The sequence below is a fragment of the Peromyscus eremicus genome, chromosome 5, assembly GCF_949786415.1.
Source record: "Peromyscus eremicus chromosome 5, PerEre_H2_v1, whole genome shotgun sequence".
NCBI lineage: Eukaryota > Metazoa > Chordata > Mammalia > Rodentia > Cricetidae > Peromyscus > Peromyscus eremicus.
In genome coordinates, this window is record NC_081420.1 from 39,472,259 (window position 1) to 39,489,907 (window position 17,649).

Below are 17,649 nucleotides of genomic sequence, written 5' to 3' on the forward strand. Positions count from 1 at the left end.
CTTTCTTTCAACAGTTACATATCCCCTGAGCTTTGGGATAGGTCTTGTTTGTTGAAGGCCCTCAAATACTGAAATGATACCAATATGAGGGCTTAGTGAAAGAATGCCTAGCTTGAGGAAGACCTTGGGTTTGAACACCAACATTGCAGTAATAACAGCGCATTATTTAACAATTCCCATTACTGACTTTTTTGAAGTGTGGGGCAAGCACTTTATCCCGCTCTCTTGGTCATACTTTTAATCTCTGCTATTTTGAACTTTGCTGCTTAGTCCATTCTGGTCAGTTTTGATTAGAAGTCTATTCTGTTGGATATTAAGATAAGTACACCTGCTTGCTTCTTGGGTCCATGTGCTTGGAATTCCTCTTTCCATCCTTTCACCCCGAGGTGACATGCATCCTTGGTGATGAGATTTGTTTCTTGGCTTCAGCAGAAAGTTGGATTCTGTTTTCTCATCAAATAAGCAGTGTTTATTGATTCCTGGTCTTTTGTTGTTAGGATGTGAGTCCTCCCAACCCCCTTTTTTCCCCTCCCCACCCTCTTTTGATGTACTGTTGTGGGATTATTTTTTCCTTGTTGTAGACGAATTTCTAAATGGTCTTATTAAATAAAAAAACATGGAGCCAAATAAAGGGGTGAAAGCCTTAGAGATCAGGGAAGTAGTGACAGCCACCAACCACCTTACCTCACGGCTCTGCAGCTTCCAAATGTGAGCTACTTCCTGTGTACCCAAGCCTTTATTGCCTTGCTGTTCTGCCCTCTCATTGACTATCTTAGCTCACCTACCTCACTTCCTTGTCACTGCCTGTCAGTACAGACCTCCAGGTCTCTATGGTTGGTACTGGGAATAAAGGTGTGTCTCACCATGCTTGGTTCTGTTCCCTAGTATGGCCTTGAACACACAGAGACCCTGCCTGCTAAGTGATCAGATTAAGGGTGGGTGCTGCCTGACTTTGTTTACTTAAAATGGCTGGCCTTTTCCCCCTGATCTCCAGGCAAGCTTTATTTATCAAAGCACAAATAAAATATCACATTTCTGCACAAATAAAAAATGATCACACCTTGTGTCCTTTGGGATGTGGCTAATCTCCTCAGACTGAAGTTTTCCTTCTAATGTTTTCTGTAGAACTGATTGGTAGGCAGAGATTACTTAAATTTGGTTTTGTCATGGAATGTTTTCCTTTCCCCGCTGATGGTGATTGACAGTTTTGCTGAGTATAGTAGTCTGGGCTGGCACCTGTCATCACCCTGGTTGTGGAATGTCTGTCCAGGCCCCACTGGTTTTCAAAGTGTTCCTTGAGAAGTCAGGTGTTATTCCAATATGCATAACTTTATAAAAAAAATTAAGACTTTTAGATTTTATAAGACTTTAAAATGTCTTTGTAAGACTTATACAGATATGACTTTATGACTGATCTTTTTCTCTTTCTACTTCAATGTTGTTTTTTTGTTCTGTATATTTAGTGTTTTGATGATCATGTGTTATGGGGAATTTCTTTTCTGGTCCTACCTGTTTGTTGCGCAGTGTGCTTCTTGTGACTGGACAGGCACCTCTTTCTTTAGATTGGGTAAATTTTCTTCTATACTTATGTTAAAAATACTTTTTTGCCTTGGTGGTGGCAGCTCATGCCTTTAATTTCAGGGGTGGGGTTGGGGGGCAAAGGCAGGCCGATCTCTGTGAGTTCAATGCCAGCCTGGTCTAAAATATATATATATATAGATATAGATAGATATAGATATAGATATAGATATATAGATAGATAGATAGATAGATAGATAGATATAGATACAGATATAGATATAGATATATAGATATTTGAGCCTTGATCAGATTTTCTGGATGTTTTATGGTTGAATTTATTTATTTATTATAATTTTTTTCATTTAACATTCCAATCTCTGTGCACCCTCCCTCCTATTCTCCCGCTCCCATCCACCATCATCCCCTCATCATAGGGGGTAAGGCCTCCCTTGGGTAGTCAACAGAGGCTGGCATACCAGTTAAGGGCAGGACCAAAACCCTCCCCCTTGCATCATGGCTGAGTATGGCATCCCACCATAGGGAATGGGCTCTAAAAAGACAATCCATGTACCCGGGATAAATCCTGGTGCCATTGCCAGGAGTCCCCCAAACATATCAAACCACACCACTGTCGGCCTAGTGCGGTCCCATGCAGGCTCCCCAGCTGCCACTCCAGAGTCCACCAGTTCCCACTAGCTTGGGTCAGATGTGTCTGTGATTTTCCCCATCATGATCTGGAACCCCCTTGCTCCCATAATCCCTCCTTCAACTGAATTCCAGGAGCTCGGCCAAGTGCTTGGCTGTGGGTCTCTGCATCTGCTTCCATCAGTCACTGGATGTAGATTCTATGATACCAATTAGGGTGGACATGGATTTATTTTTGTACTTTTAATTGTTTTCAGATTTAACATTTTCTTTGACTGAGCTATTTATTTATCCTATCTTGTCCTCACATTCTTTCTTCAATGTCTCATCATCCTCTAATGAGGCTTAGTTTAAGGTTTTTGTTTGACACCCTGAGGTTTTTATCTCCAGTTTGGGTTCAGTTTGGGTTTTCTTCTTTGATTCTCTTTCTATGTTCAGGTCTGGAAAGGTTTTCATGGTTTCATCCAACTGTTTGTGTTTTCATGGTTTTTCAGTAAGGCATTCATTTCTTCACATCCTTTTAAAGGTCCTTGAAGGTACTCCTAAGTGGTATCTGGAAGTCCTGGTCGTGTGCTGGAGCTTCATTGCACTTCTACAGGTCTACTGCAGTGGGACCACTGGCTTCTCACGGAGGCTGCTGTCTCACCTGTCCAATAGACTGGAGCTATGCTATTTGAGGGGGTTCTCGGGGTCGATATCTGATCTTGTCCTGGATGGGTGGGTATTCTGTTCTTTGGTGGCTGTTGCCCACTCTGGATCCGAGGCAAGTGCGGTGGCTGTGGGGTTCTGGTAGAGAGGGCTTCTGTAGGTTCACAGGTGACATAAAGGAATGGAGACAGCTAGGAGAAAAGAACCAGAGGGGCAATGGGAAAGAGCTGGGGGACCAGGGGTGGCAACAAGGTTCCCACAGAGTGGAGGTAGGGTGGGAGGAGGGGTCCCTGCAGGCAGGCTGCTACAGGACTGAGAGTAGGTCTGGAGAGATCAGAATGGAGGGCAGGAAGGATAGTGACAACTGCCTACCTGTGTCCTAGCTCAGTGTGGTCCCTGGGGGTCCATGGTAGGAAGCATTTCTGATCCCTAACTGACAGAAGAGTGGAGCTGGGCTATGAGGAAAGGCTGAGGTGGGGAGGGGGTCAGTGGAAAAGAGCTAAGGGGACCCGGATGCTCAACAGGAGGCGAAGTCCCCAGGGCAGGATAGGGGAGAAGGGCTCCTGTGTTTCAGCCCAGTGTGGCCACTGGGAGTCCCTGACTAAAGGGTTTCTGCGCGACATTTGCTGACACAAAGGAAGGGAAGGCTGAGAGGACCCACAGGAAAGAGTAGAGTATTTACGTGCATGGGCATTTGCATGCAGTGCCGCATGGGGCCGAAAGAGGGCGACAGATGCCCTCATACTGGAGTTGGAAATGCTGAGGAGAGGCCATGTGGGTGCTGAGATTCAAAGCCAGGTCCTTAGCATGACAATTCCTTTAGAAATTGAAAATAGAGCCACAGAGCCATCCCTCCAGTGGGAACATGGCCACGGGAGTGGGATCAAGGAGTTCGGAGACGTTTGCTTGTTCACAGGAACTAATCACTGTCTTCTGAGATGCTCACTTCTTCACATCCACAGAAGGATAATTCCCAGAAGGATTAGTATTAAAAAGCGGCTCTGTCACTCAAACCGAAGAAGCCGAGGACATGGTGCTAAGTGAGGTGAACCAGGCACCGAGGGACGAATTCCACAGGACTTGGCTTACATGAGTGTTCATCTGGCATCAGCAGGGTAGAGTGGGGTCACCAAGAGCTGGGGATGCGGAGGTCAGCCATCTTAGTTACCTTGAATTAGCTAGTCCATGGTACAAGGATATACAATGAACGCCGCCATCAAACCATTTACTCAGCAAGTTTTCAATGTATGTCTGGAAACCAGCAAACTGGGTTTGTGTAGGGCGTTTCCGTAGTGTAGTGGTCATCACGCTCGCCTAACACGCGAGAGGTCCCCGGTTCGAAACCGGGCGGGAACAGTATTGCTTTTTCTCACTCTTCCCTTTTCAGATTCTCAGCTCACTCCCTACATTTTTCTGCCCTTAGGACCTAAGAATCTCAGCTGTGCTACCATTTGGACCATCATTGTCATACTTTCCTGGACCAAAGACAGAGTACGTAATGTGTGAGGATCCAATGGACACATAAGAAAATACAAGAAAAGTAGGTTGACATCGGGGGATTAGCTCAAATGGTAGAGCGCTCGCTTAGCATGCGAGAGGTAGTGGGATCGATGCCTACATCCTCCAACTCTTATGTTGCCACTCTTTATGTTACAAGGATATTTATGATCCTTGCAATATTTATGATATTGCAATGGGGGAGTTCACCGAAAGGTTCTTCGTAAAAACCATAACGCAGACCTCTGCAGGGCTCCCTGCGAGTGTTGGGAGGGACAAAGCTCCGGCTCAGAGAACTGTCAGCAAAGAATCTGCCAGAACACGCTTTGACCTCACTCAGCTGTTGGACGTTGGTGAATGGCTTGGGGTTCTGAACCCGACATTCCTCAGTTCAGTGTCTCTAGATTGGCAGAAGGTAGGAAACACACAGGAGTTACCCACCCTTCTGATCCTCCCAGGAGGTCAGGTGAAGAGTCAGTGCGGATGGAGAGAAGGACACTGTAGGAAATGTGACGAGGACGAAGGCTCAGGTCTTCTCTGTATCCCTCTGCTTCCAGATTCCTTAAACGAGCCAGAAGTAGGGACCGTGGGGCAATAAAGATAGAGTCCTTTGAGAGTGTTACGACTTAAATGCTGCACAGAGTAGATTTTTTTTTTTTTTATAGTACATTAGCTTATAGTACATTTGGCTTATTTTTATTGAATAAAAGTACGGCTTGGCCCGTACAGGAATCGAAACCGTGACCTTTGCGTTATTAGCACCACACTATAACCAACTGAGCTAACCGGCCCATAGAGGTTGGACTTTCTGTCTACCTCTACAGACAGAGAATGACACAAATGTCATTTAACAGAGGATTTGGGGAGTTCTGTTAGTTTGTTGCAATTTTCAAGGTTTTATGAAAAGAGCTGTGAACCACAGATTGTTCTAAGCATGAACAACGAAAATGTAAATGTCACATTCCAATGGTTGCTGACCCCGGTGTTCCTTGGTCAACATACTTGCTCAGACTGTAAGTCATCCTCCAGCAGCCAAACTGAAGAGTGTAGAGCAGCTTGAGTGTGTTCTCTTCTCAGATGATATGCCTTAAATAGCTTCCAGTAGTTGGAAATCTCAGACTTTGTTGTAAAATGGAATGACCAACTGGCCCGTACGGGGATCGAACCCGCGACCTTGGCGTTATTAGCACCACGCTCTAACCAACTGAGCTAACCGGCCACATATATGTGAATAGCGTCGATATCTATAGTTAGGAAAGAAAGTAATTTAAAAATGACAAAGTTTTTCGGTTTTTTTGGGGGGCTTGGATGTGATTTTTTTTTTCTTGAAATTGTAAATTTTCCTTGAAGCTGAAAAAAACGTACGAAACTCGCGTTGTTCCAAGTAAACTTCTCTCAGCAGAAACAAAACTCTGTACCAGAGCAAGCAATGTCGCCTTGCAGTGAGTCCTGACGCAGAGACACTGGCCCTGGACAGCCCAGTCCTCTCGCACGGTGCCTGCACCACCGCAAGGCGCCCTCCAGACCTCACGGAGTTCGCATCCTGCGCAGATCTCCCTGTTGCCTCCAAGTGACGATCTGATACACAGCCTCCCCAATTTTACCCATTTCTCCTTCAATTCACCAAAACCATTTGGATAACGCGATGGGTGGCGGGCCTCGGCCAGGTCGCGCGTCTCTTGGGCCGCTAGGGCATCGCTCGGGTCCTGTAGACGCGGGGACTCCAGCGGCCGGTGATGGTGCCCGGGAGATCTGCGCCGTTCGCGGCCCGCGGGGCTTCGTCCCTCCGGCCACTGTCGCGGTCCGCGGAGTCCCGTGAGGAGTGAGTCCAGGAGCAGCGCGTCCCCGCCGGGCACAGGCGGCGGAGTCCTCTCGGCACAGCCGCGCTTGTCCTAAGCGGCAGCGACGCCCAGCTCTGCTCGGCTTGAACCCGGATTTACTGTCGTCGCTGGACCAGCAGCTGTTCCAGAAGTCCGGGGGACGCCTGCGGGAAGTGTGTGCTCTCAACCACCTCTACAATGTAGTTTTACAATTATAACATCATTCCCAGGTCAAAGAAACTGCACGAGATTGTGAATTAATCACAAGCCATGTGACTTAGGCCACTTATCATATCACAGCCAGCGTGCTGCGGAGGGTCTTGGGTCTTCATAAGGGCTGCCTTGCCTCTGGAACTCCTGCAGATCCCTGGCCTTGCCCACAGCACCTGGTCTTTCCCTATCCTATCTGGTGCAATTGACTTGACTCTTCTCTACTGCGGGATTGACTCATAATAGAAGATACATCCTATTAATTCCATGAGTCCACACAATAATTCTTTGCCCCTCTTAGCAAACAGACTTGTAAACAAGGGTCCTGAACCCCTGCTCCACAGGCACTTCCAGTTCCATGGAAGGCACTTGCAACTGTCTGTTCCCATCAGTCACTCTGAGGACAATGCCCTCCCACGATTACCTAGTGACATTTCTTTCTCAGGCAATGGTTTTTTCAGACCCTGTCTCTGTCCAGTTTTTTTTTTTTTTTAAATCTGAAAATGCATTCCCCTTCAAGGTTTCTAAATTAATTACCTGGCTAGCATTTCTTCATTCCACAAATCTTTGTTTCTTTGTTTTGTTTGAAATTGGGTTTCCCTGGAGTCCTGGCTGTCCCACAGCTGGCTTTGTAGACCAGACTGGACTTGCTGTTCCACAAATCTTAAACAAATCCCCTAGCCCGATGCCAGATGTGCTCAGAAAAAAGGACTGTTTCAGTATTCAACCAGAATCCTGCTGGGGTGAGAAACAGCTGTGGAAGCCACTGAGCTCTGCCCTCCTCTACTGCCTTGGCACTTGACTCTTTAGAAAACTGTGAGGAAGACCAGGCAGAGTATGAGGCCCAGTAAATAAATAGAAGGCCAGGGGATGGCGAGAGGGAGGCAACTTGGTAAGATAAATACCTCTAGATCAGACAATGTGGTGCTGCCGTGTGGTTATTATTATTATTATTATTATTTGGGTGGGGATATCTTTCGGATCTATGTTGACACATGAACAGAAGTTTTTCTTCTGGAAAATGCCAACTAAAAAGTGTCACCTTCAGGGACTCATGAAATTGGGAGTGAGGTGTGTTGCAGGGGGTGGAAAGTAGGAAAGAAAGAGTGTGAGGGCAATATGATGAAGATACATTGTATACTCCTATGCTGACTGGTTTCCCTCAGCTTGACACAAGCTAAAGTCGATGGAGAGGAAGGAACCTCAGTTCAGAAAATGTCTCCATAAGATACAGCTGCAGGCAAGCCTGGAGTACATTTTCTTAATTAGTGATTGATGGGCATCGGAGGAGGTATGTGTGTGTGTGTGTATGTGTGTGTGTGTGTGTGTGTGTGTGTGTGTGTGGATCAGCACATTGTCTGTGGGTTCACCTCTGGGCTGGTGGTCCTGGGTTCTATAAGATAGCAAGCTAAGCAAGCCATGGAGAGCAAGCCAGTAAGCAGCACTCCTCCATGGCCTCTGCATCAGCTCCTGCCTGCAGCTTTCTGCCTTGCTTCAGTTCCCGTCCTGGTGTCCTTTGATGATGAACAGTGATGTGAAAGCTTAAGTCAAATAAACTCTTTCCTCCAAGGATGCTTAGGTCATGGTGTTTCGTCACAGCAAAGATAACCCTAACTAGGACCACCTGTATGAAAATTCAAAGGAAAAAAAAAATAAAAGCTGAGCCCTGATTTGTTTCTCGTCTGGCTTTGTCAATCACTAGTGTGTGATTAATTCTACTGAGCCTCAACTTTATCAGTAAGATAAGAATAATGATAAACAGGCTTATGGAAAAAACAGGATGCTTAAATAAGGTCAATAAGATCTTAATAGGTTTGGGGGTCATAGTGATGGGAAAGAAGAAACAAAACAAACACAAAACCACCAGAGACCCCACGCTAATCTCACTGTGTGACATTTTGAGATTATCCGAGACAAAATGGTTGGATGGACGAGCAAGTTTGCATGACTGGCCTGCACACCTGTCTCCCAGAACTAGTGCGGGCTGTTTACACTTTTAAGTATTCAGTGAGAGGCCCTGTTCCAACAGGGCAGGTTGACGCGGGAGAGGAAAAGACTGAGAACGATGAGGTAACAAAGTACGGTGTCAAGCAGTAGCTGAGATCGGGCACCACGTTCAGTCCTCCATCGTGGTTTCGGGGCTTGTGAGGTTCTTCAAGAGCGCAGGACCAAGAGAGATGGTAGGGATGGGGGAGGGACACCTTGAAGACGGTGAATGTTTCCTGTAAGGTAAAACAAAGCAGTTGTCCTCCAAGCCTTCTTAGCGCAGTAGGCAGCGCGTCAGTCTCATAATCTGAAGGTCCTGAGTTCGAACCTCAGAGAGGGCAGTTTTTGCTCACTGCCCGATTTCCCCTCAACTCATTCTTACCTAGAGTCTTTCTTGGACAAATGAATACCACAGAAGTCTTTAGGATTCCCACGCCTGAGAACTGCCTACCCAGATCTTTCTCTGCTAACTTTTATAGAACTCACAGCCAGTCTTTATGGAACTCAGAGCCATGGATAACAGAGGCCACTTCGAGGTTCAGTGAATGGAATTGTCCTCTAGTGGATCCACAGACTTTCTGGAGCTGCAGAGAAGACAGAAACGCTCTATGGCGTTGGCTGGACTGCTCAAGGATGCCCGACTTCCTTCTCCTGGTGTTTGGTACTTACCGAGCGACTGGATGTCAACTTTGTGGATAGCTGCAAGCCTGGGCTAGCTGAATTGGTATTCTTACTGAAATGAACCAGGAAACAGGCTAAGCCTGACCGGAAGAGGGAGAATCCAGGCTGTGAGAACACTGGTCTGGGGTCAGGTGGATCTGGGTGGAGAACTGCAAAGCTTCTGTTGTCCTAAGGAGGTCCTGACACCCAGGGGACCTGAGTAGTCCAGGAGAGAGTCCGACCCTGAGGAGCACTGTCTTCAAGGAGGCGTTGTACCTCGCATTGCACATCTACCAATGTCAACTGTAGTCTCAGAATTCTTCACATTTCTCACAGGACACAAAACGACCAGTCATGCTCCCACAATGACATCCGGGTAATCTGCTACGAAAAACCGCTGATGCCAAGAAATGATAAAGAATAAAAACACCTGTGTCTGGTGGGGGTGGGGGCGGGGGTGATGGGGGCAGGCCAGCAACCAGGTGTGCTGCTGAGCTAGGCCCGACCTGCTCTTACTAATTACCATAAAAAAGTGTCTCGCTTAAGAATAACTCCAACAAAGTAGACAAAACAGGTGTTCTGTTAAATCTCTACCCTTTAAATAATTGCAAATCCTGTCTTCCAGATGTCCCTGCCTTGAGGCCTATGTTAGATTTTTCTCACCCTGCAATCACCTGACGTGAAATTGGACACATACTTTAACACTTCTCAGGCTGCAGTCTAACGTTTCCGTTCCTGACCTTCCTGGGATTTCTTGGGAAGCACAGTTTTCAAATTCTAACAAGACCACAATCTAGGAAGAAGGGAATGGGAAAAATATAATTTCTTGTTTTACACACTGTAAAGTCCCTTCCCGAGATTCTCATGTCTGAGTTCCTGAAATCACTGAGGAGTCACCTTGCATGGGAAGATGACTGTGTGGCTGTGTTAAGGTCACAGAATCGGAAAGAGAGTTTACTTTTCTTAGGGTCTCAGAGGGCTAAAAGGCCAGCATGGGGGAGGCTGGCAAGCAAGCCCCAGGCATGGCTGTGAAAGAGGAAGCCCAGAAATCACATCTAAACAGCAGTGCTGCTAGAACAGTGTAGTTTCGCTCATAACCCACTTCTGCTGTTTTCCCATGATCCAACTGTGTAATTTCTGGTCAGTGATTCCAGGTTTTAAATAATCTGTAAGTGTTCAGTTTCTACACTTTATCATCAGCTAAGAACTTAAAAAGAAAATCACATTCTCTGTTCGGCTGTTAATGCTGGGATCCATATTTAGTTTTATAAGCTTTTCCTTTTTTTTTAGTTTTGTTTGGGTTTTTTGGGTCATGGATTTTATTTCTGTTTGTCGATAAGAAATGTCAGAGTGGAATGTTAATAAATTTTAGTTTAGTTCTGTAATGTCAAGAATTTAAAAATTAAAAAAATGGATTGGTTAAAAAAAAAAACAACCTATAGACTTGGGTTAAAAGCATGTACCTTATTCTTCTGTCCAGAAAGCCAGGTATAGATTGGACAGAGATTTGTTTGGCCTGATGAGAAGCACTTTTAAGTTTCTATTTAGAAGACTACCAAAAGAAACTAAAATCTTGAGCTTGTGACCCAAACAGTAAACAGTCATTGTTCTATTAGCCTATCAGGACTCTATTAATGTTAAACTCCAAACTTTTGAAATCTTAATAGAACAATATCATAGAAGGGGAAAGAAATCTGAAGCATTTGAGTCATCTATTTATACCTTTGTAACTTGTATTTACATCTTAAATCATTTTGAGACCCTCAAAGCTCATAAGTTTTCACCTCAGATCTTCATATATTTTAAAACATTCTTAGACCTTCAAAACGTGCATCACCTTAGATTGCCAGTTCTTAAACTTTTAAATACACACACAGACACAGACACACACACACACAGACACACACACACACACACACACACACACACAAACATATACACAGAGAGATACACATACACACACACACAGACACACATAGACACAGGCACAAAGACACACACACAGACACACAGACACACGACACACACACACACACACACACACACACACACACACACACACACAAAGATTCAAGTCCTAGCTGCTCATTGGCCTCTGGGGTGACAGGTAGCACTAGTTACAATGTTCTGGCTATGTTTTAGCAGCTCAAGTAAGATGACTTTGAACCTCACAAGGAGTCAAGATTGTTGCCTAAACTGGTTTGACTTCTGGGTAAATATTTGTTTGGCCTCTTATTTAAAAGTGCTCTGCCTTGTTTTTCTTTTATTTGATTGATTGATTTTCTCCCCCGAAGTTAAAGCCTGTGTGGCCTCTGGTTTAGAGTTTACTTTTCTGTTCTGTTTTCTTCTATCTGGTTTATTTTACTCTGACTGTTAGATTTGGAAGCACAGCCTGAATGCTGGGCAACAGGCCTTGGGGGCATGTTTTGGCAAGTTGGTCCTACAGTGCTTATGTCCATGCAAAAACTCAGTTCTCACTTAAAGTGGATAAGATAGTTTATTCTGGAACCAAATTTGAGTGACCAGCCTGGAAACACAATTATGTTATCCCTAGTTCCATGTTCCAATTTGGAAACAATTTTGTGAAGTTTTCATAGTAACAGAACAAAGAACTTAATAAACCAAGGCACTTTTTAATACATTGATGGAAACATTTTTAGGCAATGGCTTTAAGGCTTCCGTTCACCATTTCAGAAACCCTGCCTTTTTATGCTGACCAACTTTGTGGTTTTGGTGGACGTTCTTTGTTGAAAATTATATTTCCTTTTTACTTTTCTTTTTAAAGCCAATTTAAATTGTGTGTGTGTGTGTGTGTGTATGTATGTGTGTGTTTAGTACAAACTATCCCATTTTAACTAGCATATGTCTATGACTTGGTGACATTAATCACATCCACAGTGCTTTACATTACTGTTAGTACATGTGCTTAGCTCTAAACTTATGTTCTTCTCTAAATCACTACAGCTTTATTATACAAAATACTTGACTCAAGGGAGAGATCAGAATTAGCCTCTCTCATCACATTAGTTAGCTCACTCACTCATACTACTCATCCTTTCATGATTCTGCCCTGGGTTACAATTCCTAACTTGTTCACCTGGAATCATAGCCCTCACAGCTAAACCAAAGGGGAGACTCTTCAGAACCAAAGGATACGGATGTGCCCATATCCCTTGTCCAAACAGATCTTCCAGAGGGGAATACAACAACTCTAAGGAAAAAGAGAAAGAGCCTAGAGACTGTAGATAAAAGGACACTAGCTAACAAAATGAGAGGGAAGGAGAGATCAGTGGTCAGGACACTGGAAGCGAAGGAAACGGTAGAGCTTAAGAAGCATCAGGTTTTTGAGATCCCCTTTTTTTCCTTGGTAGACAAGTGCCTACATATTATAAAGCTTGGGTCAGTGAAAATTGCTCAGTGATAGCTAGCCTGCCACAGAGTATTCTCCACAGCTGTCACAGGGAAAAGCAGAGATGGTTTTTTATAAAGATGGCCCAGATGTTACTAGACGTCAGCAGAGGGAGATGGGGAGGTTGGGCATGGGATAGATTGAGGGCCAACCCAGAAACCTGCTCTAGTGTCCTGAGTCCCCTGGAAGAGGCATGTTCTTGTGAGAAGGGATGAAGCTGATGATGGGCTGGGACAAGATGTGCTTGGGAGCGCCTCTCTACTCTTCCTCCCTCCAGACCTGAGTTATTGGCTCCTTCCGTTTGAGCACCTTTCCCCCAGATATTTATTTTTTAATTGTTTTAATTTCTCCCCTCTCCTATTTTTCAATTTAAAAAATTTTTAAATTATGTGTACATCTGTAAATGTGAGTGCAGGCACCCTCAGAGACTGTTGGATCTTCTGGAGCTGGAATGACAAATGGTTTTAAGTCACCCAACAAGGGTGCTGTGAACTGGACTCAAGCCATCTGCAAGAGCAGTAAACAGCCGGGCGGTGGTGGCGCACGCCTTTAATCCCAGCACTCAGGAGGCAGAGCCAGGAGGATCTCTGTGTGTTCGAGGCCAGCCTGGTCTACAGAGTGAGATCCAGGAAAGGCACCAAAACTACACAGAGAAACCCTGTCTTGAAAAAAACAAAAACAACAAAAACCAAAACCAAAACAAAAGAGCAGTAAACATTCTTAACTGCTGATCCATCTGTTCATCCACGCTTGAACATTTTTGAAAAAAGACTTGAGGGAAGGCCAACTAACTTCCTATGGGGGTTTTGAGTAAGAGGTGATCGTCTAGAGGTGGACAAATGTCACAGTAAGGACTCACTCAGGTGGACCTCAGAAACAGGATTTCCTTGAGGACTTTGACCCAAACCGTATCATCAAGACAAAATGGGGTATGCCCCCACCTCTCTCCTTCCAGGAGCTCTGAGCCTAGGCTCTGAGATAATTTGTTGGAACCTGGCTGGGTAGATGGATGGGTGATGTGTGATACCAGCTGGATAATCTCAAGTCAAGTAGCAGGCCCATGAAATGAAAGGCCTGAATATAAAGCCTCAAAAGGAGTCAGTAACAATTGCCCAACGTACTTCTTAGTCACACAACAGGTAACATCAAGAAATTCAGACCTCTGTAGGTGGAGTTTCTCTTTGTCTTGGCAACTACTCCTAAATAACCACATAGAAACAATATTAATTATAAATGCCTGGCCAATAGATCAGGCTTGTTACTAGCTAACTCTGACAACTTAAATTAACCCATTTCTATTAACCTACATTCTGCCATGTGGCATCACCTCTCTCTCATCTTGCACCTCCTGTTTCTTCTCCATGCCTCCCTGGCAACTCCTCTAACTCCGCCCTCCTCCTTCCCAGTGTCCTAGTCTGGCTTTCCTGCCCAGTCTCTTCCTGCCCAGCTATAGGCTAATCAGTTCTTTATTAACCAATGAGAGTGATACATACATATTTACACCGTACAAAGGTTGTTCCACTGACCTCTTGCACCAAATTAGTGAGACTGTGTGTTGAGTAGGCCATTTATTTTCTCTACCTTCCCAGAGGATTGAGGCTGCCAGGCACAGCAGAGACTAAATTGTGTCACCAGGGCTCTAAAGACTCCCCAGTGACTTTTGCTTTGAAGGATGGCTCATCACTTTGTATGCTCCTAGGCATTCTGAATCTAGGAATAGTTTCATTTGAGGAGACCTTTATCATTTCCCATGATCTTTCTGTTTGTCAAGGGAAAGCTTCAATCTATCCAGCGAAGATGTCCACTCAAACTAGTAGCAAATAGATTTTTATGTCCTTTTGGTTAATGAGTAGAATTTATTTGACAATCTTTCCTTGGTTTTTCTCCCTGCATCTGCATTCCAAAGGGAAACAGGTGATTTCTGTAAGAATTATTTTTGACAGAGTTGGCATCAGTGAACTATTAGGGGTATAACCTCTAACATTTCTCTCTGTAGATATCTTTTTTTTTTTTTTTTTTTTTTTTGGTTTTTCGAGACAGGGTTTCTCTGTGTAGCTTTGTGCCTTTCCTGGGACTCACTTGGTAGCCCAGGCTGGCCTCGAACTCACAGAGATCCACCTGGCTCTGCCTCCCGAGTGCTGGGATTAAAGGCGTGTGCCACCACCGCCCGGCTGTAGATATCTTTTTAACTGAATGACATTTTTCTTCTTCCAAGGTGGTACATTTGGTGAAGAGATTTTAAAGTTTTTCAGTATAGGGACTGATGTAGCCACAGATTACCATCAGCAGTGACCCCATTTCTTCTATCTTAAGTGCCACAGCTTCAGCAGCAGCATCGACTAGGTGATCACCCAAGACCTTCAGTGCCCTTCCTTTTGGTACTCTTGGCATGCATGACTGCAACTTTCTGGGAAGCAGGGCCTCATATAGTAACTCCAAGATCGTCCTCAAGTGTTTGATAGATGTCCCCAAGATAGTCAGAAATCCTGTTTCCTGCCAGAAGGCAGTATGAGCATGCAGTATCAAGTATGCGTACTTGGAATTTGTATAAATATTTACCTGTTTTCCATTACTATGGTCAAAGCCCTTGTTAGGATGATAAGCTCTTCCAGTTGGGCAGTGGTGTTAACTTGGAGAAGGTTAGGCTCTAGAGTCTCAGATCTGGTTATCATTATATACTTCACTCTAAGTTCTGTTGTGGGATATTTAATCATACTGTGAACCCCAAGTTTGTGCTTGCATTAATTAATTAAAGCCAAGCTTGGGTTAGGAGGCAGAGCCAGCAAATAGTTGACAGAAAGTTGTAGGCAGAAATTTCGGTCCCGACAGCAACTCCCAAATACCCAGCAGCTGCTTCCCAAGTCACCACACAGAGGCTTATGTTAATTATAAATGCTCAGCTGGTAGTTCAGGCTTATTACTAACTAGCTCTTACACTTAATTTAACCCATAATTCTTAACTATGTTTAGCCACATGGCTTGGTATCTTTTTTTAGTACAACATTCTCATCTTGCTTCCTCTGTGCCTGGCTGGCAGCTCCTGACTCCATCCTTCTCCTTCCCATCATCCTTAGGTTGGTCACCCCGCCTATACTTTGTGCCTGGCTACTAGCCGATCAGTGTTTTATCAAACCAGTTCAAATGACAAATCTTTACAGTGTACAAGAGGATAATTCCACAGCATTTCCCCCTTTTTGTCTAATTAAAAGATGAAGGTTTTAACTTTAACATAAGATTACATAGGACAGCCGGGCGGTGGTGGCGGCGCACGCCTTTAGTCCCAGCACTAGGGAGGCAGAGCCAGGCGGATCTCTGTGAGTTCGAGGCCAGCCTGGTCTCCAAAGCGAGTTCCAGGAAAGGCGCAAAACTACACAGAGAAACCCTGTCTTGAAAAACCAAAAACCAAAAACCAAAAAAAAAAAAAAAAAAAAGACTCCCAGAGCAATATCCTTCCTCTCCGTTCCATAAAAGGAAAAGTAAGGTTGAATGGATAGCCCTAAACCAGGGGCCAAGTAAGTGTCTGTTTGAGTAGCTAGAAAGAATGAGCCTCAGGTTCCCATATGAAAGAGGCTGGTGTGGGGTATTCCTGAGCCCCCTAAGAAGCTAGTAGAGAGACTTCACCAGCTCTGCAAATCCAGGAATCTAGCCCTCAAGTGCTTGCTTGACAGCTTGGGAGAGGAGATATGTTAGAACAGGCTGGATCATTCAAACCCAGACCTCATTTTCCTATTATAATCTCCAAATATGTAACTCAAGACTGGCAGTTGGACCAGTTTCCAAGAAACCTTACATCGCCTTTAGGTTCTCTTATATTTATGTCCTTTTTATATTGTTTTGTTTTCTTCTTGAGACCAGAGTAGGAACTGAAAAGGGTGTTGGGCTTATTTCCTTCTTATCCTGTGGCTTTTTATGATTTGATTCCCCAACTGCTATTCCCTGTTCCCTGGCCTCCTTGCCCTTTGTTTGACAGTTTGTACAGTCCAGAGAGTGATCTAACCTAGGATGGTTTAAATGAGTGAAAGTAGCAAAAAGGGAGAAACAAGAGGCACATAGCAAAATATCCTCAAATCTACATTTACAGCTGTCTTGGTTACTGTTCTGTTGCGATGAAGAAGCCCTATGACCAAGACAACTTGTAAAAGGAAACATTTTAATTGGGGGCTTGCTTACAGTTTCAAAGTGTTAGTCCATGATCATCATGGTGGAGAGCATGGTGGAAGGCATGGTGCTGAGGCAGTAGCTAGGAGCTTACATCTGATCCACAAGGAGGAGGCAGAGAGGGAGAGAAAGAGAGAGACTGAGCCTGGCTGGGTTTTTGAAACATCAAAGATCACCCTAGTGATACACCTCCTCCAACAAGGCCACACCTCCTAATCCTTCCTAAACAGTCCGCCAACTGAAAACCAAGCATTTGGATACATGAGCCTATGGAGCCATTCTCACCCAAACAGTTAACATCAACTTCCCCAGAAATCATGAAAGAAAATTCCTCTTATAACTATTGTACTAAAGTTACTGGTTAAGAGACTTCTGTGTAGAAAGTTCTGTCTTCTTCATGAGTGAGCATTACATTATTTGTTTTTTATTATAAACAGTTTTATGTTATGAGATAATAGTAGCTTCTGTTGAAAAATAATTTACTCTTTAGCTATCATTAAGGATAACACCATGGCTTTATTTGTGAACTCTTTAATTGTCCTCCCTTTTCCTTGTCACAGAGTAAGGGGGCCAACTTGTGGCTTTGAAAGACATTTTGAGACAAACATGTTTGTGTTTGTCCCATCTCCAAAGCCAGCTTCTCAGTGAGCTTAAATAGCAGAGGACTATTTACCAATATTTCTCATACTCCCTTTGTTCCTCTATAAAACTAAATGTGGTGGTTTATGTGGACAAGGAACTCACTGTTGAGTCCAGTGACAACTGGGTGGACTTGTCTTTATGACCCACCGAGAGCTATTCAAATGAATCTTACTTGCTTGGTCATGTGTTAGGAATGAGGACTTCCAAAAGATAGAAGTGTCTTCTTTCCTTCAAGAGTGCTATAAGTGACAGAACACTTCACATTAATGGATTACCCTGTGGTCTCTTTAAACTTTATAAGGTCATGGTTGTAGGGGCAGTCTGCACCATGATCCAGTAGAATCAAACCAACATATGTATCTTCTTTGACCCCTGTACCAGGCTTGAGACTTATTATTAGTTTTGAATGTTCAACCTAGCTTAGGCTTGTTTCTGGCTAGCTCTTTTAACTTA

At 44.3% G+C, this 17,649-nt stretch overlaps 3 non-coding genes across 3 annotated transcripts; 2 read left to right on the top strand and 1 right to left on the bottom strand.

Annotated features, from left to right (window-relative positions):
• Positions 1 to 4,097: 4,097 nt before the first annotated feature.
• On the top strand, positions 4,098 to 4,170 carry Trnav-aac (transfer RNA valine (anticodon AAC)). The gene has a single exon. It is a non-coding gene; the product is annotated as a tRNA-Val (tRNA).
• A 1,286-nt stretch (positions 4,171 to 5,456) lies between these two features.
• On the bottom strand, positions 5,457 to 5,530 carry Trnai-aau (transfer RNA isoleucine (anticodon AAU)). Its single transcript has one exon. It is a non-coding gene; the product is annotated as a tRNA-Ile (tRNA).
• A 3,065-nt stretch (positions 5,531 to 8,595) lies between these two features.
• Positions 8,596 to 8,668, top strand: Trnam-cau (transfer RNA methionine (anticodon CAU)). Its single transcript has one exon. It is a non-coding gene; the product is annotated as a tRNA-Met (tRNA).
• Positions 8,669 to 17,649: the final 8,981 nt, after the last annotated feature.